This window comes from Podarcis vaucheri (assembly GCF_965113315.1).
Source record: "Podarcis vaucheri genome assembly, chromosome: 17".
NCBI classification, from domain to species: Eukaryota; Metazoa; Chordata; class Lepidosauria; order Squamata; family Lacertidae; genus Podarcis; species Podarcis vaucheri.
The window spans coordinates 34,799,209-34,824,242 of record NC_138755.1 but is presented as its reverse complement, the minus strand read 5'-3'; the positions used below and the strand labels follow the sequence as shown (position 1 = coordinate 34,824,242).

Sequence of the window (25,034 nt, the reverse complement as noted above, 5' to 3'; positions counted from 1 at the left end):
AGATGAAGGCAGCAGCCTCCTGAATTAGCAGAAGAATTTATCCCTTTGCCACCTCTGTAGCTTCTTCTCTAGTTATTCCCTTGGTGCACGAATCAGAGGCGAATTTAGGGCAGCGCAACTATGACATAGAGTACATAGTGAACAGAAGACAAGAAGTGTGAGAAACACTGGATTTTGGCCTTGCAGGGGGCGCCGCTGAAATTTGAAAGACCCAAGTCCACCCTGCATGAACTGACGAAGCTAGCAACCAGAAAATTGCAATTGTACGAGCCTGATCCTCTCTCTGACTCCCTCGAGGACATCTTGTGAACCAGACGATGCCATCGTGACTAATTCCTGCCTGAAGTGAAGCATACCTTTTCGAATCCCAGCTGGTGACAGCTATGCTTGCAAAACTGAATACCAACTAATCGCTTTGTAAATCACCGAGGATAACGATAAAATATTTTTCAAAGCTGGATTTGTCTAGCAGAGGTCTTGTTTTGTTCTAGCCTTTCTTATCTAATTCTCCAGGGCAGTCTGCTACAGGTATGTGCTTTGCTCCTCGTTTCATCAAACGGCATGGTTCTTTCAGAATTTGCCTCAGCTGCTAATTTTGTTGACTGCATGTTGCAGCTTGGTGGGACTTTCTTGTAATGCCACTGAGGTAAACCGGCAAGTCCTGACCAGCTTAGTATCAGTGATATTAACATGCCTCAGACGCCACTCTCTCACAATGGGCAAGATCCAGCCGGCATTAAACAATTATAAGATTGCTGCCCAATGATATTTCAGCACAGCACACCATGGTGTCGTGGTTAAAGCGTTGGACTCGAAGCAACGAGATCTAGGTTCATATCCCACTCAGCTATGAAGCCCACTGAGTGATCTTGGTCCAATCTTTCAATATAATTTTCCTCACAGGCTTGTTGTGAGGAAAAATTGCATGGTGGAAGAATTACATATGCCACCTTGAGTTATTTGTGCCAGTGTGGTGTAGTGGTTAAGAGCGGTTGACTTGTAATCTGGTGAACCGGGTTCGGGTCTCCGCTCCTCCACCTGCAGCTGCTGGGTGACCTTGGGCCAGTCAGACTTCTCTGAAGTCTCTCAGCCCCACTCACCTCACAGAGTGTTTGTTGTGGGGGAGGAAGGGAAAGGAGAATGTTAGCCGCTTTGAGACTCCTTCGGGTAGTGATAAAGCGGGATATCAAATCCAAACTCCTCTTCTTCTTCGGAGGAGGAAAGGCAGTGTAATTAATAACTAAATAAGTGTAATAGTTGAGAATACAGTGGTACCTCAGGTTACAGACGCTTCAGGTTACAGACTCCGCTAACCCAGAAATAGTACCTTGGGTTAAGAACTTTGCTTCAGAATGAGAACAGAAATTGTGCAGTGGCGGTGCAGTGGCGGCAGCAGAAGGCCCCATTAGCTAAAGTGGTGCTTCAGGTTAAGAACAGTTTCAGGTTAAGAACAGACCTCCAGAACGAATTAAGTTCTTAACCCGAGGTACTACTGTAAGCCCTACTGAATTACGTACAGTATACAAATGAATTGTTCAAAATAAGATAACACATAAAATGTTCATAATTGGTACAAGCTGCAGAATGTAGCTTTTCCTGTAGCAAAGTGATGGCTCTACAACTACAACTCCCATCCTCCATAACCATTGGCTGTGCTGTCTGGGGTTGATGGGAACTGGAGTCCAACAACCACTGGAGGCCCACACATTGACCATCCCTGTTGTAGCAGAATATGGGATACATTGGGGCAGGATTTAGCATACCCAGAACTTGGCTGGATCATGCCTTGGGTACATTCACATTCATGCCTGTGCATGGAATCTGTGGAAATATTCACATCCATTTCAACTAAGTGTCTGTAAGGATTGGCAGACATCTGTAATGTATTGAGTGACCTTCTTTTTGTATAGTTCCTTCTGCAAAAGTCTGTTGCCCTGTATTCCCTGTATTATCAAGGAGGCATTTGATTCTGGCCAAACATATTGTTACAAAAGTTCCCCTCACCTCAAGAGTCTATGGGGTTCCAAGCACTCATCCCAGGTCTGTGGTCCTTTGGATTATTGAGACACATTGGAGACTGTCGTAGCTTTAAGAAGTAAGGTTTGTTCACCTATTTACACCTTCAGTCTGTATGGAGGGAATCTAGCATGGTCATTTCAAGAGGGGCTTTTCCCCCAAGGCAGTGCAGCCAGCCTTCAGCCAGCCTGCCCAAGATGGATCCTAGCCTTCTTCTACCTTCTTCCCAGCAATCCTTGCTCAAGACTCCCTTTTTCTGTAATCTCAAACACACACACCCATCACCTTGGCAACATCTGTCTCCCCAGGCCAAAGGACTAGATGGCCCAGCAACCTTTTTTGTTGTGTTAACAGATTTGCTCTTTGCAAGGCCAGCCAGGCTGGTAGCCAACCCAGGAATTGTACTGCAGATTGTACTTTCATCCATATCCCAATTAATCAAAATCCTACCATTTATTAAATTCTAGGGTGTGTTTTTTGGGGTGGGGAGTTCCCCACAAATCTATAATACCATGTAACTGGATTAGAATGTAAAGTTTTTAAAAGGATTTCTTTAAGAACAGCAAGGACTCTGCACGATGGAGACGGGTAACCTTTCTTGTTTGTATGGCCTGCAGGCTAATTCTTCTTCTGGCGACATATCAGTAGAAGGTGGAGCCCAAAATGGGTGTATGAAAGACACTATATATACTAGGCAAGAAGCCAGAACACATAGTCATAAGAGGTAAAGCTGTGCTTTCAGAAAAGAACACCATTAAAAACCTGAGCACAAAGGAATGTATTTGAACAGCCTGACCTACATTTGATGGAGGTGATGTCAGTTGGCACTTTCAGACTGCTGCCCTTCTGCGCAGGTCTCTCGCACATTAAGGTAGAGCCTGGTATGTGCCCTTTGCGCAATAAGAGTGCACCCTCATGAACCACTGCAAAGAAAGCGGGTACATTAGGATAAACAGCTAAGTAGTACTCTTGCACAATACATCAGCTTCTAAAAAAATAATGGAAAACTACAGGGGAAAGTGCAAGAGAACCACCACTTAACAACATCATATAAAGGTAAAGGGACTCTGACCATTAGGTCCAGTCATGGCCGACTCTGGGGTTGCGGCGCTCATCTCGCTTTATTGGCCGAGGGAGCCGGCATACAGCTTCCGGGTCATGTGGCCAGCAGGACTAAGCCACTTTTGGCAAACCAGAGCAGCGCACGGAAATGCCGTTTACCTTCCCGCCGGAGTGGTACCTATTTATCTACTTGCACTTTGATGTGCTTTCGAACTGCTAGGTTGGCAGGAGCTGGGACCGAGCAACGGGAGCTCACCCCGTCACAGGGATTCAAACTGCTGACCTTCTGATCGGCAAGTCCAACATCATATAAACCATACCAATTTTGCAAAAATCAATCAGGGTGACCACTCATTTGGAAACAATCAATGTCTTTTTTATCTGCTGGATTTTCAGAAACGACTCTATTTCATGGGTGCCAGCCTTACATTGCAGTAGTTTAGAGACGTTACTAACAAAATTGTCGTTATAGTGGTTGGGGGCAGAAACAGGGGCAGGATGCGGTTAAAACCTTTCGTGGGAGCAGCCAAGCTCTGTGTATATATAGACATCACATGTCATACCCTCCAACATTCCTCAGATGAAAATAGCGACGTTTCTGTCACTCCTCCCCCCCAAACTGGCTTTCCTCGACACCCCATTTTTTGTGCCCCCCCCAGCTGCAGAGCATTTCAGAAGACCAGTGAGTGCCAGCACCAGTTCACCAATGGGACAAAGCACACATAACCCCCCATTGTTCTACTCAGACACTGAAGGTCCGACGCAGAGAGCCTTCTGGCGGTTCCCTCACTGCAAGAAGCCAAGTTACAGGGAACCAGGCAGAGGGCCTTCTCGGTAGTGGCACCCGCCCTGTGGAACACCCTCCCACCAGATGTCAAAGAGAACAACAACTGCCAGACTTTTAAAAGACACCTGAAGGCAGCCCTCTTTAGGGAAGCTTTTAATGTTTGATGCATTACTGTATTTTAATATTTTGTTGGAAGCCGCCTAGAGTGGCTGGGGAAGCCCAGCCGGATGGACGTGGTATAAATAAATTATTATTATTATTATTATTATTATTATTATTATTATTATTATTATTATTATTCCCTCCACCGTCTGAGAAAACCCCTTGATCCCGATTTCATTTCATTTCATTTACATTTACAAAAAGAGAAACACACAGCAATAAATAGATTTTAGAAAGGGGCAAGATTAGATGCAGACACGCAAAGTGTTTTCCTTTTTTAAAAATTAAAAAAATCAAGACTCCTTGCGTTCTGCTCCACTCCCCCTTCCTTCTCACCCAGGGCAGTGGCCCTGTCTGCACCTCAAATCTGGCATGTCACATGGGCAGGGCCTTGGCAGAGGCAGCCTCTTTCCTCCTCGCTCGGGCTGCAGCAGCCGCTACAAACTGCCCATGTCATGGTGTTGTTGTCTATCACATGACAGTGTATGTTTTGACTCCACGGAGTGGGAAGTGACGGAGACAGGATGTTTGTGTTACTGTGTTCCGTGAAGCAGGACTATTGTCCTTTGTTCTTTTTCTCTTTGCTGTTTGATGCTAGAGAGAGAGGGAGCTAATCTAATAAAGTAGATTAGCCAAAATGCTGAGTTGCTGAGGTCTGTTATGCGCATGATGCGCAAACTCTGCAGATCCCTAAGTGTGTCGGTTGATATTGGTCGCTGCGATGTTCGGGCTGAAGAAAGATTTTGAAGCTCCCGAACGATTGACCAGGAGGGGGAGAACATGCCAGTCGGGCATGTGTCCCTGCCAGGGTCCTACTCGAGTGTAGGCTGAACTCCTGACACATACGGTATGTCATTCCATCAGAAGCATTCACTTTAACTTATATTGGAGAGTGGAAATAAAATCACGTGAACTCCCTATGTCAGATGATCTCAGTTTCTTGATGAGGAAGGTAAAAGGTAAAGGTACCCCTGCCCGTACGGGCCAGTCGTGTCCGACTCTAGGGTGGTGCGCCCATCTCACTTAAGAAGCTGGGGGCCAGCGCTGTCCGGAGACACTTCCAGGTCACGTGGCCAGCGTGACGAAGCTGCTCTGGCGAGCCAGCACCAGCGCAGCACGTGGAAACGCCGTTTACCTTCCCGCTATAAAGCGGTACCTATTTATCTACTTGCACTTAGGGGTGCTTTTGAACTGCTAGGTGGACAGGAGTTGGGACCGAAAGATGGGAGCTCACCCCGCCGTGGGGATTCGAACCGCCGACCATGCGATCGGCAAGCCCTAGGCACTGAGGTTTTACCCACAGCGCCACCCGCGTCCCTGATGAGGAAGAGCAAGACTTTAATCTTAGCCTACTTTGCAACTGGGCTTCAGGTTTCTTGTTTGACTCTCAGTTCAGTAAAAAAAGAATTTTACCATGGCTCCTGTGTCCCTGCGAGTTGCTTCTTTCCGGCTACATGAATCACAATGCTTTAGTGTGATAGAGAGATGAAATGTTGAGAACTGGCTATTATCGTGGGGACCTGCTGCCGCACAATAGCTCCTTTCAGTCTTTGCTTGCACAGAGAGGGAAAGCAAGTACAAAAGGGCTGTGGGGTTTGTGGTTTAAGCCCCACCGCCATTGCTGCAGCTGCTCAGAGCTAGGGAATAGGCTGCAGCTCAGGGGAAGAATAGGGACGGGGGTGGCACTGCGGGTTAAACCACAGAGCCTAGGACTTGAAGATCAGAAGGTCGGCGGTTCGAATCCCCGCGACGGGGTGAGCTCCCGTTGCTCGGTCCCTGCTCCTGCCAACCTAGCAGTTCGAAAACACACCAAAAAAGTGCAAGTAGATAAATAGGTACCACTCCAGCGGGAAGGTAAACGGTGTTTCCGTGCACTGCTCTGGTTCACCAGAAGCAGCTTAGTCATGCTGGCCACATGACCCGGAAGCTGTACTCCGGCTCCCTCGGCCAATAAAGCGAGATGAGCGCCGCAACCCCAGAGTCGGCCATAACTGGACCTAATGGTCAGGGGTCCCTTTACCTTTTACAGGGGAAGAGTGTATATTTTGGATGCAGGAGGTCCCGGGTTCAAGCCCCACATCGCCCCCAAAACCCTTGGAGAGCTGTACCTGCCAGCCCTTCCAGACTGTGGGTTTTTTTGAAGCTGCATTTAGCAACAGGTCCTTGGCCCAACGTTAGTGGATCCATGGTGGAAGGATCCTGGCGCATCTGCACGTCCTTTTGCTGCGGAGGAGCACTCTTGCACGACAGCGCAACAAAAGAGGGACCAAAACGACAACAACCCTGGAACGTTTGTGGTACAAGATTTCAGCCGGAGGCAATGCGACACACACGGATTAGAAAAGAAATGTTATGCCCTCCCTGAAACGTCTGCTGGTGCAAACGGTATTGAAAGTGGGATTGCGTACAGCTGTTCTGATACCATCATGAACACAAACATCATGGATGCACAATAAAAAGGATGCCTGGAGGCAGTGCTTTTATTCTGGGGGGTACGCAGGGGGGCGCGTACTCCTAAACATTTTGTGAATCTAACCGGAGAAGAAACTAATTTTTTAAATTAAAAAAAAATAGTTTATTCTCTAGCACGGTGAATCGTCAGTTCTGTTGCTACCCCCGATGGCGGCCTCAATTCTTGTCACGGTGTTTCCTGAGTCTCAAACAGAAGCGAGCGTTTAATGTGTGAAGTAGGAGTTGGACTCGAGCACGGTGATTGGTCAGTTTCGTTGTTACCACCTCCGATGGTGGCTTCCTTTCCTTTCCCGGTGTTTCCTGAGTCTCAGACGGAAGTGAGCGTTTAATGTGTGAAGCAGTATGGAATGTGGATGTGTGATAATATGAGGTAATGCATGTTCTTTGTACTTTTGTCCAACCGCTCAGATTCGGGAAGAAGTAGACTCCACCGTGGGAGCAGGGCCGGGGCGGGAGAGTGCAAGAGTTCTGTCTGGTCAAGTTGAGTGGGATCAATTCCAATCTGTTGCCTCCGAGGATGTGGACAGGCTGCTTGGACGAGTGAAACCAACCACCTGTCTCCTGGATCCTTGCCCATCCTGGCTAATAAAAGCAAGCCGGGAAGGGCTGGGCGATGGGCTTCGTGGGGTGGTGAATGCTTCCCTCCGTGAGGGGGCCTTCCCAGACCCGCTGAAAGAGGCGGTTATTAAACCGCTTCTTAAAAAACCATCTCTAGATGCGGCCACGATGGCCAACTATCGCCCAGTCTCAAATCTTCCATTCCTGGGCAAGGTGATTGAGCGAGCGGTTGCCGAACAACTCCAGGCACGCCTGGAAGAAGCGGACCATTTGGATCCCTTCCAGTCGGGATTCAGGCCTCATCATGGGACTGAAACTGCCTTGGTCGCACTGGTTGATGATCTCCGGCGGGCTAGGGACAAAGGTGAGAGCTGTTTCCTAGTTCTGCTGGATCTCTCAGCGGCGTTCGATACCATCGACCATAGCATCCTTCTGGACCGTCTTGAGGGGCTGGGAGCTGGGGGCACTGTTATACAGTGGTTCCGCTCCTTCCTCCTGGGCCGTGTTCAGAAAGTGGTGGTGGGGGATGAGTGTTCAGACCCCTGGGCTCTCACTTGTGGGGTGCCTCAGGGTTCTGTCCTCTCCCCCATGCTTTTCAACATCTACATGCGGCCGCTGGGAGAGATCATCAGGAGGTTTGGGCTGGGTGTTCATCAGTATGCGGATGATACCCAGCTCTACCTCTCTTTTAAATCAGAACCAGTGAAGGCGGTGAAGGTCCTGTGTGAGTGTCTGGAGGCGGTTGGAGGATGGATGGCGGCTAACAGATTGAGGTTGAATCCTGACAAGACAGAAGTACTGTTCTTGGGGGACAGAAGGCGGGCAGGTGTGGAGGATTCCCTGGTCCTGAATGGGGTAACTGTGCCCCTGAAGGACCAGGTGCGCAGCCTGGGAGTCATTTTGGACTCACAGCTGTCCATGGAGGCACAGGTCAAATCTGTGTCCAGGGCAGCTGTTTACCAGCTCCATCTGGTACGTAGGCTGAGACCCTATCTGCCTGCGGACTGTCTCGCGAGAGTGGTGCATGCTCTGGTTATCTCCCGCTTGGACTACTGCAATGCACTCTACGTGGGGCTACCTTTGAAGGTGACTCGGAAACTACAACTAATCCAGAATGCGGCAGCTAGACTGGTGACTGGGAGCGGCCGCCGAGACCATATAACACCGGTCTTGAAAGACCTGCATTGGCTCCCAGTACGTTTCCGAGCACAATTCAAAGTGTTGGTGCTGACCTTTAAAGCCCTAAACGGCCTCGGTCCAGTATACCTGAAGGAGCGTCTCCACCCCCATCATTCTGCCCGGACGCTGAGGTCCAGCGCCAAGGGCCTTCTGGCGGTTCCCTCATTGCGAGAAGCAAAGCTACAGGGAACCAGGCAGAGGGCCTTCTCGGTAGTGGCGCCCGCCCTGTGGAACACCCTTCCAGCAGATGTCAAGGCGATAAACAACTACCTGACATTCAGGAGACATCTTAAGGCAGCCCTGTTCAGGGAAGTTTTTAACGTGTGATATTTTATTGTATTTTTGGTTTTTATGGAAGCCGCCCAGAGTGGCTGGGGAGGCCCAGCCAGATGGGCGGGGTATAAATAATAAATTATTATTATTATTATTATTATTACTGTTCCCGGTTTGAACTATAAAATGGTGATTTTCTTGAGTCAAAATGAGAGTACTCCTAAACATTTTTTTTTATAGAAAAACAAAACAAAACACTTCTTGGAGGTGCTCAGTAATGAGTAGAGGGACCAGTGGTCTTTCTAATATTAGAGAGAATGCTACCAGCATTCTCCTACAAGCGTGGGAGAAAAGGCATTCACAGTATGTCTGCCTATGAGAGGAAGAGGGCAACGGTCATACCAGGGGATGGAACTGCAGCGACCTTGCGCTGTAGCTGGAAAGGAGCGAGACTTCTCAGCCCCGAAGCACTGCAATTCTGGCTCGTACAATGGACTGATAAAAGCTCCATAAATCATTCCGCTCCATCTCTAACAGGCACATTCATAACCCTTCTGTTTTTTCTCAAGTCACTATTTCAACTATTTCAAAACCGAACTGGTGTCTGAATCACAGGTCAAAGGGTCATCTGGCCATTCCAGAGGGATACTTTCATTTTTCAACTATACAAAAGGGGATTTTGAAAGGTTTCATTTTCCGGTAGGAAGGGACTGACTAAAGGAAAAGTTAATAATAATAAAAAGACCACCTCCCCCCCACAATCTGTAGTGTAAAGTCCCAGAAGGTGGAAACACCCAATTTACTTTTGAAGGGAAGGGTTGTTTTTGGGCACCACACAGGTTGAGGAAGTTTGGGTTAGAAGTTTAGAGACTGTTTCCAGCGTCAACACTCCAATGCCATTCTTCGGCCCAGTATACCTGAAGGAGCGTCTCCACCGCCATCGTTCTGCCCGGACACTGAGGTCCAGCGACGAGGGCCTTCTAGCGGTTCCCTCATTGCAAGAAGCAAAGCTACAGGCAAGAGGGCCTTCTCGGTAGTGGCGGCCGCCCTGTGGAACGCCCTCCCATCAGATGTCAAAGAGATAAACAACTACCTGACATTCAGAAGACATCTTAAGGCAGCCCTGTTCAGGGAAGTTTTTAATGTGTGACATCTTAGTTTATTTTTGGTCTTTGTGGAAGCCACCCAGAGTGGCTGGGGAAACCCAGCCAGATGGGCGGGGTACAAATAAATTATTATTATTGTTGTTGTTGTTGTTGTTGTTGTTGTTTGAAAAGGTAGAGCCTGGTGAACTATGACCATTTCTGCCAAGCCTCAGTTTACGCTGGGAGAACTGGCCATGTGTGGGTCTATTGTAGGGAAAGGGCTCACAGATTTGGCTGATAATTGCAAAGTGTCACTCCTCTGCTGATTTGAGTCATGCAGTCTCTGCATTTTAAGGTCCTATGCCAGCAATAACATTGGGATTAGGAAATGATCAGAAAAGAGTGTGGGTTTCACAATTACTGCCAAACCAGTTTATGAAATATGACTTTTCCCGTCTGAGGATTAATGGTGGTTTATCGTGGCAATCCTTTAAAATGCCTATTAGTAAAGACGGTAACATACGTCTCTATGGGTCGCTTGCTGCTGGTTTTTAAGCAGTTTCTTTCGAATGACTGAGGTCACAAGAGTTACAAAGCAGCATAATTGAAAAGTCAAAGTTCTGAAGCACCCGTTCTGAAGCAAAGTTCTAAAGCAGTCCCTCCTAAATTGTGATCTGAGGACACACTAGTACAGTGGTGCCCCGCAAGACGAATGCCTCGCAAGACGAAAAACTCGCTAGACGAAAGGATTTTGTGTTTTTTGAGTCGCTTCGCAAGACGAATTTCCCTATGGGCTTGCTTCGCAAGACGAAAATGTCTTGCGAGTTCTTGCGAGTTTGTTTCCTTTTTCTTAAAGCCGTTAAGCCGCTAATAGCCGTGCTTCGCAAGACGAAAAAACCGCAAGACGAAGAGACTCGCGGAACGGATTAATTTCGTCTTGCGAGGCACCACTGTATACCATGTGAGGAGCTGAAGAGTACCTTGCAATGCTGGATGGCTCAGTTGGTTAGACTCTAACCATCAGCACATGGTGTTGATAATGCCAAGGTTGCAAGTTTGATCCTTGTATGGATATTCCTGCATTGCAGGGGGTTGGACTACTAGGCAAACTTCACGATCCCTTCCAACTCTACAGTTCTAAGGCAGAAGCATACCTAGGCTTCCTTGTGCCCTTGGCAAGGAACTGTATCTGCAACTCCAAAGCCGGAAGAGACCATGGACCATGAAGTGCAGGTGGGTTCCCCACAAGGCAAGACACAGTGATAACAGCAAAAACCTTTATTGAACTAATGGAACTGAACAACAGGGGCAAAGCAACTGCTGATATACATTTCTGAAGGTCTGGGCCACTCCCACTTCCAACATGATTGGTTGTCTAAACTTCCAATCTGCGAATCATAGCTCAGAGTTTAAGGGCCAATGGCAGAGGCCCAAATCCTGAAATGTTCTGTGATTGGATATCATGCATCGAATCAGAACACAGGGCTCAGACTCCTTAGTCCAGACACAAGCTCAGGCAAACACAGACCACTGAATACATAACAGACCAGAAGCTCAAAAAGAGTTCCCTCTTTGCACTCTGCCACTGCCATTGAGGTCAGGTCTGCTCTGCTCTGCCTCCCCTCTTCCTCCTCCTTCATAGGTCCACCTGCCTCCTTCCACTTGCTGCTTTCCCTTCTGCTGCCTTCACTTCCCTTCCTTTCCCCTCCACCTGCAACTCTCACCTGCTCCCTCCATCTTTCATCCCTCAGAGACAGAAAAAAGATTCTGTCCCAACCAAGGAGGAGTGACAGATCAAATTGATGGACTATGCCGAAATGGAACCATAAGAAACCAAGGAGAATTACACTTTATTAAAGGATGGGGAAAATTTGTGGAATACCTGAAAAGTTTTTGTACATATATAAATTCATTAGCAGGATTAACCTAAAACAAGCAGTCAAATGTAATATTAAAGAAAAATTAGGGAGTATTTAATATTTAGAATTAAAAATATAAGAAACTGCAAAAGGGGTGGGGGGAATCAAAATATATGTGAATTGGGAAAGTATTGGATCTGTATGTTTGAAAGTAAATTAAAACTGTTTGAAAGTAAAAATTTTTTAAAAAGTCAGGAAACCCTTGGTAGTACGTTGTTGTTGAAAAAAATTATCAACTTCAGCCCCAAAGCTCAACTGCGCTGCTTAGTTTAAATATACAGTGGTACCTCGGGTTAAGTACTTAATTCGTTCCGGAGGTCCGTACTTAACCTGAAACTGTTCTTAACCTGAAACACCACTTTAGCTAATGGGGCCTCCTGTTGCCGCCACGCCGCCGGAGCACGATTTCTGTTCTCATCCTGAAGCAAAGTTCTTAACCTGAAGCACTATTTCTGGGTTAGCGAAGTCTGTAACCTGAAGCGTATGTAACCTGAAGCGTACGTAACCTGAAATGTATGTAACCTGAGGTACCACTGTACTGGGTTAGGGAGCTGTCAATCTTCATGCGGTGACATCAACACCCTGCTCCTTTTGCATCACTTTTGATATCTCTGCCATTGTCACAGCTGATGATGATAGCACAGACATCTTGGCACCAGCAAGCCACATGCGGTGGGGTGGCAAGGAAAGGAAGAAACAAACCTCCACTCCTCATGTTCTGCCTTTGCTTTGAGAATTGGGCTTCCCCCCTGCGCCTGCAATTAGTTAAGGAAAATGAAGGTGCATAGCCACTAGACGCGCATTAAGCGCACATCTAGTTTGGCCCCGCCGGCGGAGAATGAGCCCTGCGGAACCCGGCGTTGCTTCCTATGGAGCAGGCATGTATAGGATTGCGCTGAGCGTCACTCGGCTGCACCGTGCGGCTGTGGACTTGCACAGAAGGATCTTGCCAATGGCCTCATGCGCAAAACAAGATGCTTCCCTCCCTCTGTGAAAGGTAAATCGCTCCTCCCTCCTCCCACCCCATTGCTCCCTTTATTTCTCCTCTCTTTGTTTCTTGCCTCTATATATATATATATATATATATATATATATATATATATATGCTTTCGTAGATTTTCACGGGTACAGGAATGCAGGTTTTGGTGTCTTCGGGTGTCTTCCCGTGTAAGAGTCGGGGTGTCTGTGCGACGTTTCGACGAGGTCTCACTCGTCATCTTCAGGCTGGTGCTTTCGGCTTCTTGTTACTGTGTTCCAGTAACAAGAAGCCGAAAGCACCAGCCTGAAGATGACGAGTGAGACCTCGTCGAAACGTCGCACAGACACCCCGACTCTTACACGGGAAGACACCCGAAGACACCAAAACCTGCATATATATATGGGATCACCCCTCTCACCGGTCATCGCAAATTTGTACATGGAACACTTTGAAACCAATGCTTTAGACAAGTCAGAACACAAACCCAAACTTTGGCTCAGATATGTTGACGACACCTTTGTAATTTGGCCACACGGGAAAGAAAAACTAGATAGCTTCCTCACACATCTCAACAGCCTACACCCCAAAATACAATTCACTATGGAAATAGAAGACAACAACCAACTCCCCTTTCTTGACGTCCTAATCTACAAAAAACCTGATGGCTCCCTAGGACACACTATCTACCGGAAAAAAACACACACCAACCGCTACTTACATGCACAATCACACCACCACCCTGCACAAATAAACTCCGTAGCCAAGACTCTCATCTCCAGAACCAAACGCCTGGCTGACAAAGACCACTTGACAACTGAGTTACAGAATCTCTCAAATGTGTTAATCGCCAATGGATACCAGAAAAACAGGGTTACGAAGCTAATCCAAAAAGAAACACCCCCCAAAAACCAAGACACAGAAGAAAACAATGGCATGGCCCTCCTTCCTTATATCAAGGGCACTACAGACAAAATCAGCAAAATCCTCCATAAACACAATATCAAAACAGCCTTCTGCACCAACCAAAAAATAGCCAATATCCTCAGAAACCCAAAAGACAAAATCCAGCTGGAAAACCAAGGGGTCTATGAAATACCCTGCAAAGTCTGCCCAGCCACGTACATTGGACAAACAAACAGACGAATAAATGCACGTATCGCAGAACACAAGAATGCCGTCAAAAAAGAAGAAAAAACTTCCTCTCTTTTCCAACACATGAAAGAAACAGGACATGAAATTAATTTTGCAGATTCCAAATTGCTCTTTAACATGGAACATCACCACAAGAGAATAATCATGGAAGCCATCGAGATAGAGAAACACCCTCACAACATGAACAAGCGTGACGACACGTCCCGCCTGCCAGACATCTGGAAATTAGCCCTCCCCACAAAAACCGACACCAGAACCAGAGGCACACAGAACGCCGTCACCAATCAACCACACCAGACCCAAACCCAGACCCTCTCCACAGACATATTACAGACTCCATCCAGTAGCCAAACTATAGTGGCACCTCCGGATGCTGCACCCCCCTGCAATCCCTACACAGATCTGGCTGGCACAAGACACAAAACCATAGCTCGCCCCTATACACGAAGCCAAGCCAGAGCACAACTAAATGCAGCACAGCCATCTTCTCAGAAAAACTCTTCACAAGCTCAAGAGGTCAAGACACGAAAGCTTTAGCAACTAATCTACACTTAATGACCCACCCAGTGATATTCAGAATATCACTCATGAAATCACCCAAGATATCCCTCAAGTAATTAAGGAACAAAAGAAGAAAAGGCACACTAATCTAGGAACTTCCTCTCTGCCCAGAACGTTGGAGGCTATACACCACACCCCTCAACAGTATTTATAGGAACTCAAATACCAGACTCTGCTCTGTTCCAGTAACAAGAAGCCGAAAGCACCAGCCTGAAGATGACGAGTGAGACCTCGTCGAAACGTCGCCCAGACACCCCGACTCTTACACGGGAAGACACCCGAAGACACCAAAACCTGCATATATATATATATATATATATATATTCATTCTTAAACATTTCTCAGACTTAGCTCAGGAATGATCAGATGTCGGAAAGTGATTGAATTACCAGTTCACAGTCACTGCTTGGGCGGCTGACCCAGTTGCATTCCTCCCCCTGCCATGGCTACAGCTTCCAGTAGTAGCATTTCCTCTTTTGTGCTTTTGTCTTTAAATAAGGCAGGAGCCGGTTTCTTCAGATACCGAAAGCTTCAGCCCACTGATCAAAGCAGGAGCCAGAACATTCCTTGCATGTTCAGCAAGGGTGTTCTTGTGGGATGGCCCTGGAGACCCAAGCCTTTTGCACTGGGCCCTGGGTCTCCTGCCCCTTCCGTTTTCTAAACCTCCTTTGTTTTAACTTTGCGGTGCTCCCAGCTGCCCTGTAAGCCAAGCGTAGTGCTGCTGAGCCCACGGAACATATTACATTTCCAGAGGGCCCAATTCACATACAGAGGACGAAGCCTGGAAAATTTGGTTGGCATCCCTATAGCTCAGAGAAAGTCCTGAGAACAAAGGCCAGGGCTTGTTTGTGTGTCCGCCCCCCCCCCGAAATTCCCCCTTAGAATTATAGAACTGTACAGCTCACAGAATTGCAAAGTTGGAAGGGGCCAAAGCGGTCATCTAGTACAACCCCCTGGCAATGCAGGAATCCTTTGCCCAATGTGGGGCTCCAACCCACAACCCTGAGAGAGAGCCCTGTTTGTATCTGCGACAGGAGACCCTGCCTTTCCTGGAACAGGTCCTGGAGAGCTAATTCTGCATGTGGTTTGTACACCTGTCAAGTTCCATTCAGACCACAAAGTGAGCATGTGTAGAGGTTGAATGAAGAGGAATTTGGGAGCGCTCCCTCTTTTCCACTGTACACATTCAAGCCTTCATGCCCTGACTCTGGATGGCCCCCCATGAGAAACAAAATATTGGATTAAATGCAGCGTGACAGTGCTCACGCTGTATGTTGTCTCCGCCCACTGTCTGATGCTTAGATTGGAAATGCTTTGGGGCAGAGATCCTCCTTTGCTGCTTCCGTTTCCCTGCAAGACACCAAGCGCATTGATCGCGCTGCGTGATTAATAGGAACAAACTCTAGAGATGGTATATAATCTTAAGGGTCTGGCAGGATTAATTGAGCCACAGGGGATGATTCTCTCTCGCTAAAGACGCCTGCCAATTATATTACCATTCTAAACGAGCTAGGCCTGCGCATTCCTGTAGGCATGCTGTGAACAGTGTGATATTTGCTTAAGATCTGGATCAGGTGTGGCCATGTAATCTGCCCCGTGATTTGATCATGCTGCTTTCGAGGGTCTTAGGTTCATTCTCCTTCATGACTGGGATGCCAGAGTAATGTACTGCTAATAATCCGCTGATCCAAATGAAGGCAAATTTAATGAGAGAGCGCTACAAGAAATGGTAGCTAAGGAAAAGGCGGAACAACTGGCACGAGATCTACAAATGTTCTCTGAAGTGCTCCCCACTCCCCAAATATATTATGATCCTGTCCTTTTGACATTCCTAGGCCATTTCCTCCCAACGGTTTTTCTCTGGCAAAGAGAAAAACAGCTAAAACAGCCAATGCAATTCTGGGCTGCATCAATAGGAGTATAGCATCTAGATCAAGGGAAGTAATAGTGCCACTGTATTCTGCTCTGGTCAGACCTCACCTGGAGTACTGTGTCCAGTTCTGGGCACCACAATTCAAGAAGGACACTGACAAACTGGAACGTGTCCAGAGGAGGGCAACCAAAATGGTCAAAGGCCTGGAAACGATGCCTTATGAGGAACGGCTAAGGGAGCTGGGCATGTTTAGCCTGGAGAAGAGGAGGTTAAGGGGTGATATGATAGCCATGTTCAAATATATAAAAGGATGTCACATAGAGGAGGGAGAAAGGTTGTTTTCTGCTGCTCCAGAGAAGCGGACACGGAGCAATGGATCCAAACTACAAGAAAGAAGATTCCACCTAAACATTAGGAACTTCCTGACAGTAAGAGCTGTTCGACAGTGGAATTTGCTGCCAAGGAGTGTGGTGGAGTCTCCTACTTTGGAAGTCTTTAAGCAGAGGCTTGACAACCATATGTCAGGAGTGCTCTGATGGTGTTTCCTGCTTGGCAGGGGGTTGGACTCGATGGCCCTCATGGTCTCTTCCAACTCTATGATTCTATGATTCTAAGAGCAAGGCTATTCACAAACAGGGATAAGATGCTCTAAGCAGGGAGGTGCCACAGCTTGGACCACAGCAAGAGATCCGCACTTTCAGAGTCTGGCATCTCAAAGAGACATTACTGCCACACCTTCCTGGAGCAACAGGGAAAATCTTCTGTTGGGACTTCCCAACTATCCCTAAACCCTTGGCCAGTATGCTAGGGTTGCCATATTCCCCAAAGTGAAAATCCGGACAGAGTTGTTGAGCTGCTTGCCACACATCTGGTTTTTCATGGACATTTTGCCGATTCTGCAAAAATCCACCTGGACACCATTTTGGGAGCGTATGGCAGCCCTACAGTAAAAAGGTAAAAGGTAAAGGACCCCTGGCTGGTTAAGTCCAGTCAAAGGCGACTATGGGGTTGTTGCGCTCATCTTGCTTTCAGGCTAAGGGAGCCAGCATTTGTCCACAGACAGCTTTCCGGGTCATGTGGCCAGCATGACTAAACCGCTTCTGGTGCAACGGAACACCGTGACGGAAACCAGAGTGCACAGAAACGCCGTTTACCTTCCCGCCACAGTGGCACCTATTTATCTACTTGCACTGGCGTGCTTTCGAACTGCTAGGTTGGCAGGAGCTGGGACAGAGAAATGGGAGCTCAGTCACGGGGATTCGAACCGCTGACCTTCTGATCAGCAAGCCCAAGAGGCTCAGTGGTTTAGACCACAGCGCCACCCGCGTCCCATGCTGTAACTGACTGCACCTTACTGCTTGACTGCACCACAGCTCACACATGACAAAGCAGAAGGCACCAACATTTTCTTTTCACAGCTTTGGTTTTCTTAAGCACCATCCACTCCAGTTTTCGCCAACCTGTTGCCCACTAGTTGCTTTGGACTACAACTCCCATCAGCTCCATTTAGCATAGCCGATGGGAATGGTAGTCCAGAGCCTCTAGAAAGCACTAGGATGGCAAAGGCTGATCTACTCCCATATAGGCCTGCCTAGATTTAAGGCTTAGCCTTGGAGACCTAATAATAACAATAATTTATTATTTATTCCCCGCCCATCTGGCTGGGTTTCCCCTGCCACTCTGGGCGGCTTCCAACAGAACACTAAAATACAATAACCTATTAAACATTAAAAGCTTCCCTAAACAGGGCTGCCTTCAGATGTCTTCTAAAAGTCTGGTAGTTGTTGTTCTCTTTGACATCTGGTGGGAGGGCGTTCCACAGGGCGGGCGCCACTACCGAGAAGGCCCTCTGCCTGGTTCCCTGTAACTTGGCTTCTCGTAGCGAGGGAACCACCAGAAGGCCCTCGGCTCTGGACCTCAGTGTCTGGGCAGAACGATGGAAGTGGAGACGCTCCTTCAGGCATACTGGACCGAGGCTTGATCTCTCTCGTTGGCCTGGGGCATTAGGAACCAGAAGCAGTGCCTTCTCAGTGGTGGTGCCGCCACCGTGGAATACTCTCCAGGTACAGATCTATCAGGCCCTCTCATCCTTCCTCCCCTCCCCTTATTAATCCAAACCCTCCAAGTGTCACTATTTTCCAGGGTCAATCCCAGATTTACAGAATCCGTCCTGGTTTCTGATTTGATCCCAGAATGTCCCACTTTTCCTTAGGATGTCCTTATTTTCATAGAAAAAACGCTGGAGGGTATGTTAATACATTTAAGTGGTTTTAAGCCTTTTTTCTCCTTTAGAAAAATTCCAAAAGTAACAACAGATAAATGAATAAACAAGCATTGGAGAGGAAGTGGGGAAAGTTAGGAGAGGACATCAAGCACTCTCTTTGGTTTATTAAATGTGAAAACTTAATTTGCTTTAAGAGACTTTGAATATCAGGTTTTACTGCCACCTTAGAACTGAATTACATCCTAAATGGCTGCTTTTAGTTTATAGCTGTCCTCTTTAATGTATCTTTTGCTACTGATATGGGATCTCATTTCACCTTTATTTATATGCTGTGGAGTCACTCAGAGTGCTCTGTTGGGATAAAAATAATGGAATTGGTTGAGTGGCTGCTGACTAGCAAGTTTCGCAAGGTGCACCTGCAGGACTGGTGACAAGATAGGTGCAAAATAATGAGTGGTTTTGCACGGTGAACAGCAAATCGGAAGCGGCAAGCTTCGACAGAAATCCCCCAGCAAACTTGCTACATGCCCCGCCTCTATGTGCTCGACAAATATGCCAACTGCCTTTTTAGTATTGGTATAACCTGTTTTATTTTTGGAGCTCAAAAATTCAGCAGTCCGAAATATAACCCGCGGCTTCCTCATTAAATAAAGGCAGTGTGACTATATAAGGCTCCTATACTGAGTTACACCAGCCCAATATTATCTATTCTGAGTCTGAACTCGAGGCGAAAAAGCAGGCCAGGCTGTTGTGCCTTTTAATAGAAGTTGTCCTGCCTCTCACTGGAAGAACTTGAACTCCTTTCTGCTCAGACTGGTAAGCAAAGGAGGAGTCATTGTTCCAATAAGCGACTTGACCCTAGGATGCCATGACAGTGGTACCTCGGAAGTCGAATGGAATCTGTTCCGGAAGTCTGCTCAACTTCAAAAACGTTCGGAAACCAAGGGGCAGTTTCTGATTGGCTGCAGGAAGCTCCTGCAACCAATCGGAAGCCGAGTCGGACGTTCAGGTTCCAAAGAACGTCCACAAACTGGAACACTCACTTCCGGGTTTGCGGCGTTTGGGAGCCAAAACTCGACTCGCAAGACGCTTGGGATCCAAGGAACGACTGTATATAAGGCAATGAGGCAGACACAACTTAGCACAGCAAACAGGACTGTTCCCTAGACTGGGAAAGCAAGCAGGCTGTCCTCATGGGAGACTGGGTGGCCTGCACTGGTGTCTCTACCACCTGGATGATGGAGGAGGCATTGGCGACTCCTCTGGAGACGATGGGATGGACAGGGCAGCAGCCTCCAATTGTGGGACTGAGCTGGGCGCCGTCTCCAGCAACTCTGGAGTCGAAGCTGGCATGACAGGCAGAGTATCTAACTCAGAGGTGGAGCCTGGTGACTCCAGAGACGGAAACAACACAAGTGGCACAGCAGCTAGTCCCGGTAGCTGTTGCCCCTATGAGGCAGTTGTGAGGACTGAAGGTCCCCCACCTTCCCACAGCTCTTCCTCCCATGGTTCCTTCTCAAGCAATCTGAGGCTCCTTCATCTTGACTGTCTTTGCTCCTCCCTCTTCATACCTCTTCGGGTTCTGGGAGACCAGGGGGAGGGAAGCTGGTCGCCACAGGAAAGGGAGACAGCCCGGCTTCCTCAACAGCCTGATTCCTCTCCGTGGTCACAGGTTTTCCTTACATTATTAAGAGTCCTTGCTGCTGGGTATTAATAAATGCTTACACATACGGAGAATCTCAGTCTTCTCAAGTGCTCAGGGGATGGATCTAAACACTGGCAGGGACACACACACACACACACACACACACTAAATAGGTCAGAAGTTAGATCGTTGTAACAAAAGAAAAAAATCCCTATGAAAATCACATTTTTTAAATTTCCTGCTCTCTTGCGCCTTCTGGTGTTGCATGTTTATAGTGCATTCAAATCATTGTTTCTTTATCAATGTAGCTGAGTCCAGGGAGTGTCCAAATTTTAAGGCACCCAAAACCCTGTCACATTACCTTGCTCCCATCTTTACTGAGGGAGTTTGACACAGACCCCTCTGCCCTTTCTAGCTGGCCCTGCCTCTTCTCAGGAATCAAGGACAGTAGTACGAAATAAAACTCTTTCAGGGGCTGTTAAGAGACATTGTGCATGCAAGTAGGAGAATAAACCATAAATGTGATTTTTATTTTTATTAAGGGCGCCTGCCTTTTAAATTCCCAGACTGGCTTTTAATTCAACAGCCTCGGGGAGTTGGCTGTATACCAGAGCGCAACCGTATTATCTATAGGAAGCCAGCTTGGGGGCGCTTTGTCTGTCTGTTCTGTGAGAAGAACTGCCAGGCAAGCAGCTAATAAATAACACTTGTTTGGGGTCTTAATGCGCCCCATTCAAAACCATGTACAAAAGGAACACTATGTAACGGAAGGAAGTTTGCGTGTGAAGGCAACAGACAGGCAAGGCGATATAGTCCAACAATGCGGTTGGTTTCCTGTTTGTTATTTTTCAGGAGGCCTGGGTCTTAGAGGAAAGCAAAGCAAAGCAAAGCAAAGCAAAGCAAAGCAAAGCAAGAAGCTATAGAGGACAAGGGGACAACTAAAATGTGCTCCATATGCTCCAGCTGTCCCTTTTCACCAGGGACATTAGTACCAGTAGCTGTCTCAGCCAATATTTTACCAGCAGGTTCCTCCCACCATTCCTCTTCTGTATCCAAGCAGTCCCTGATAGTTAAGAGATGGAACTTTCACCAAGTATTTTGGTGTTCTGTGTCGTCTTCTGGGGGAAAAAAGTCATTCCAGATACCTCTACTTGCATTGCTCATGGCTCAATTACTTATTTCATGCAAAAGATAGCATTTAGGAAAGGCCATTAACTAGGCCTGATGGCTTCTGTTTACATGTCACGCCACTAGAAAGCTCAGGTTCGTTTATCATCTTTCTCAACGGCTACGTCAACATGGGAGATTGGATGCTAAGGGTGGATTCATTAGGCTAATGATTACAGCAAACAACTTCTGAAGCGTCTCTCTAAGCTCCTCATCCCAGTCCTCCTAGGAGGAAACGTGGGGTATACATGTTGTAATAAATAATATAACAGAAGTCAGAGGCACAGCGAAACACACTTCAGAACTTGCTTCTGAATGTGAACGCCATTTCTCCGCATTACCTTGCTTTCATTAGGCTGTGCACTGAAATGCATATCGAAACATCTCTCTCCACCTACATTCTAGTCGCAGCACAGAAATGCTTAAAAACACAACGAGAGATGGATTGGGGCTCCTGCTCAGGAGGAAAAAAACAACCCAGGCTGTGTCAGTGCTCATTGTGCAACCTAATTGGAGCACCGGGACAAAAACTGTTTAATTAAGCTATTACGTGTTTCACAGATGTATGTTTATCACTTACATACTGCAATGCAGCCTCTATGTGTCTACCTATGTTAGTGTGCCTATTCCAGTCAAAGTACCAGGTGGTGGCATTTACATGTGAATGAGCTGTCACAGGTAGAGTGCCTATCGCAGGGCTCAGCAAACTTTTTCAGCAGAGGACCGGTCTACTGTCCCTCAGACCTTGTGGGGGGCCGGACTATATGGGGGGGGGGGGATGAACGAATTTCTATGCCCCACAAATAACCCCGAGATGCATTTTAAATAAAAGCACACATTCTACTCAGATAAAAACACGCTGATTCCCGAACCATCTGCGGGCTGGATTTAGAAGGCGATTGGGCCGGATCTGGCCCCCAGGCCTTAGTTTGCCTACCCATGGCCTATAGAATCTCATTTAACTCTGGTGTAGTGTGTAGTGCTTTTCATTGGGGTCAGTTCAAACATCAGCCGAAAATCATCATGTGGCAAAGATAAAAATGATATCTGAGTGGTCTTCGGTAGGAAGGAGTCCTCACAAAGGCTGCCTTTTGCTCTGTTGGTTCGTATTAATAAAACAATTTTTTTTAAAAATTGAGCTAGATTTTTAAAACTAGATGACTAGATGAACCTTCTGGGTAGCTTCCAACTTTGCAATTATTCTATGAAGCAATGTACCTGCGTGCATCCTCTGCTGTTGTATAGCTGTCTTAGCTAATTTTGCAAATAGGTAAACTCCTACCAGGAATTTCTGGACCTCTTTAAGCTACTAGATTTCATGTGGCAGCAGGGCTGAAGAATCTTGCTCTGCACACTTCCGCTCAGTGTGCTACCAAGCGGTATGTTTTGCAAGAGTGCGCCAAGTATCCATGAGACAGATGGGTTTGTTGCTGAAGCCCATTCTGATTACTGCTATCTAAATGGAGCAGAAGGGATGCGGGTGGCGCTGTGGGTTAAACCACAGAGCCTAGGACTTGCCGATCAGAAGGTTAGCGGTTCGATTCCCCACGACGGGGTGAGCTCCCGTTGCTCGGTCCTAGCTCCTGCCAACCTAGCAATTCGAAAGCACGTCAAAGTGCAAGTAGATAAATAGGTACCGCTCTGGTGGGAAGGTAAACGGCGTTTCCCTGCGCTGCTCTGGTTCGCCAGAAGCGGCTTAGTCATGCTGGCCACATGACCTGGAAGCTGTACGCCGGCTCCCTCAGCCAATAAAGCGAGATGAGCGCCGCAACCCGAGTCGGCAACGACTAGACCTAATGGTCAGGGGTCCCTTTACCTTTAAATGGACAAGAAAGTTTGGCCTAGATGGCAGAGCAGGGGTACTGTGTCATGCTAACTCTTGCATCAAGCACCTGCAGTGGGAACAAGACCGGTCCATAATATTTTGCTGCCTGAGGCGAATTATAAGATGCTACCTTTCCCCATTCCATGTACAAAGTCCGACTGGGCTGTCTGTTGCATCTTACTTCAATACTGTCAAAAGGGCCCATCACCTCCCACTGCACCTGAAGAGAGCAAGTTAATTTAAGGCAGCCCACATAGCCTAAGGCAGCTCTGCCGTCCAGCACCTCCCCACTGCCCTCCAGCTATCTGCCGCCTGAAGCAGTTGCCTCATTCTGTCTAATGGTAGGGCCAGCTCTGAGTTTGACATCATGTTGCAAAGCGACTTCTGTCTGTGAAACTTTTTGTAGACTTCGCATAACTGCCGAGACAAGTGTTTTATTATGCCTGCGCCATCTGCAACAGGCGTCTGAACAGAAGAATCCGACGGGTGGTGGTATTCATTTCAGAACAGAAGCACAGCCCTGGTTTGAAGTTTACAGGGAGTGCTGCGAGCCATTTAATTAGGATAACATAGTCAGGCATCGCATTACAGCCTGCAGGATATAATTTTAAAATAAGGTATTTACTTGACATGCTGGAAAACTGACCCCTGGAAGGAAGCAGCATGTATGTGTCTACTATTAGAAAAAGCTGCATTTGATTTCTTTTCATTCAGTTGATATGAGACTATGGTCATTCACTTCAAGCGGCAGGTGAGTTGATTTTCAGACAGCTCCATTAATGTGTGGACAATTTTAGTACAGAGTTGGTTGCTGGACTGTCACTGAGATGGTGGTCTCATGTCGCATTTCCAAAACTTCTGGCAGTGAGAAGAGTGTGCCATTGTCACACAATGCTTTGTTGTTGTTTAGTCGTTTAGCCGTGTCCGACTCTTTGTGACCCCATGGACCAGAGCACGCCAGGCACTCCTGTCTTCCACTGCCTCCTGCAGTTTGGTCAGGCTCATGTTTGTAGCTTCGAGAACACTGTCCCACCATCTCGCCCTCTGTCGTCCCCTTCTCCTTGTGCCCTCCATCTTTCCCAACATCAGGGTCTTTTCCAGGGAGTCTTCTCTTCTCATGAGGTGGCCAAAGTATTGGAGCCTCAGCTTCAGGATCTGTCCTTCCAGTGAGCACTCAGGGCTGATTTCCTTAAGAATGGAGAGGTTTTATCTTCTTGCAGTCCATGGGACTCTCAAGAGTCTCCTCCAGCACCATAATTCAAAAGCATCAATTCTTCGGCGATCTGCCTTCTTTATGGTCCAGCTCTCACTTCCATACATCACTACTGGGAAAACCATAGCTTTAACTATATGGACCTTTGTTGGCAAGGTGATGTCTCTGCTTTTTAAGATGCTGTCTAGGTTTGTCATTGCTTTTCTCCCAAGAAGCAGGCGTCTTTTAATTTCGTGGCTAACGCTAGGAATGGGCAAATTGGTCAATGTTGTTTCCTCTCAGTTTCTTATTAATTTTTGGACAATGACACTATAAGGCCAGGCTATAGTTTGAGACACTTTCCAATTCCAGATTCCCTATAACACGTAGGGCCACAGCCTACCCTACCAAATGTGAACCTGTGGCATAACATGGTGCCCTGTCTGCAAAATGTCTAATGGTGTTCTTTTGTGAATTGCTTTGAGAGAGCCTTGAAAAATAATACCATTTTAAAAAAAGAAAAGAAAAGAAAAGAAACCAAGTAAATATTCTTCTTGACAAAGGGAGAGACTTGACTGTAGGTTGGTGGATTTCAAAACAAAGGTCACACAAGAACCTAGGGTTCTCAATGGACAACTAGTAAGTGACACAGTAACATACCTGTCAACATTTATCTAATGAAAATAGTGACGTCCTATTTAATAATAATAATAATTTTTTATTATTGCTTATACCCCACTGATCTGATTGGGTTGCTCTAGCCACTCAGGGCAGCTGGGATTAGGTTTTCAGTCTGTGTCTGCCTAGGAACCTAAATCGCAGGGCTCTTGAGTTTAAGTGGGCATCTCAGCATTTGAGCTAGTGATTCAGACTCGGCATCACAGAGACATCAATGAGCTCCTG

At 47.1% G+C, this 25,034-nt stretch overlaps 1 protein-coding gene across 1 annotated transcript in view; it reads right to left on the bottom strand.

Annotated features, from left to right (window-relative positions):
• Window positions 1-25,034, bottom strand: part of LOC309521731 (low-density lipoprotein receptor-related protein 2-like) — a 92,347-nt gene that overhangs the window by 1,020 nt on the left and 66,293 nt on the right. Inside the window, exon 33 of the transcript XR_014214772.1 lies at window positions 2,817-2,939. The gene's annotated coding sequence lies outside the window, so the exon portion shown is untranslated. The remainder of the gene's footprint in view (window positions 1-2,816; window positions 2,940-25,034) is intronic.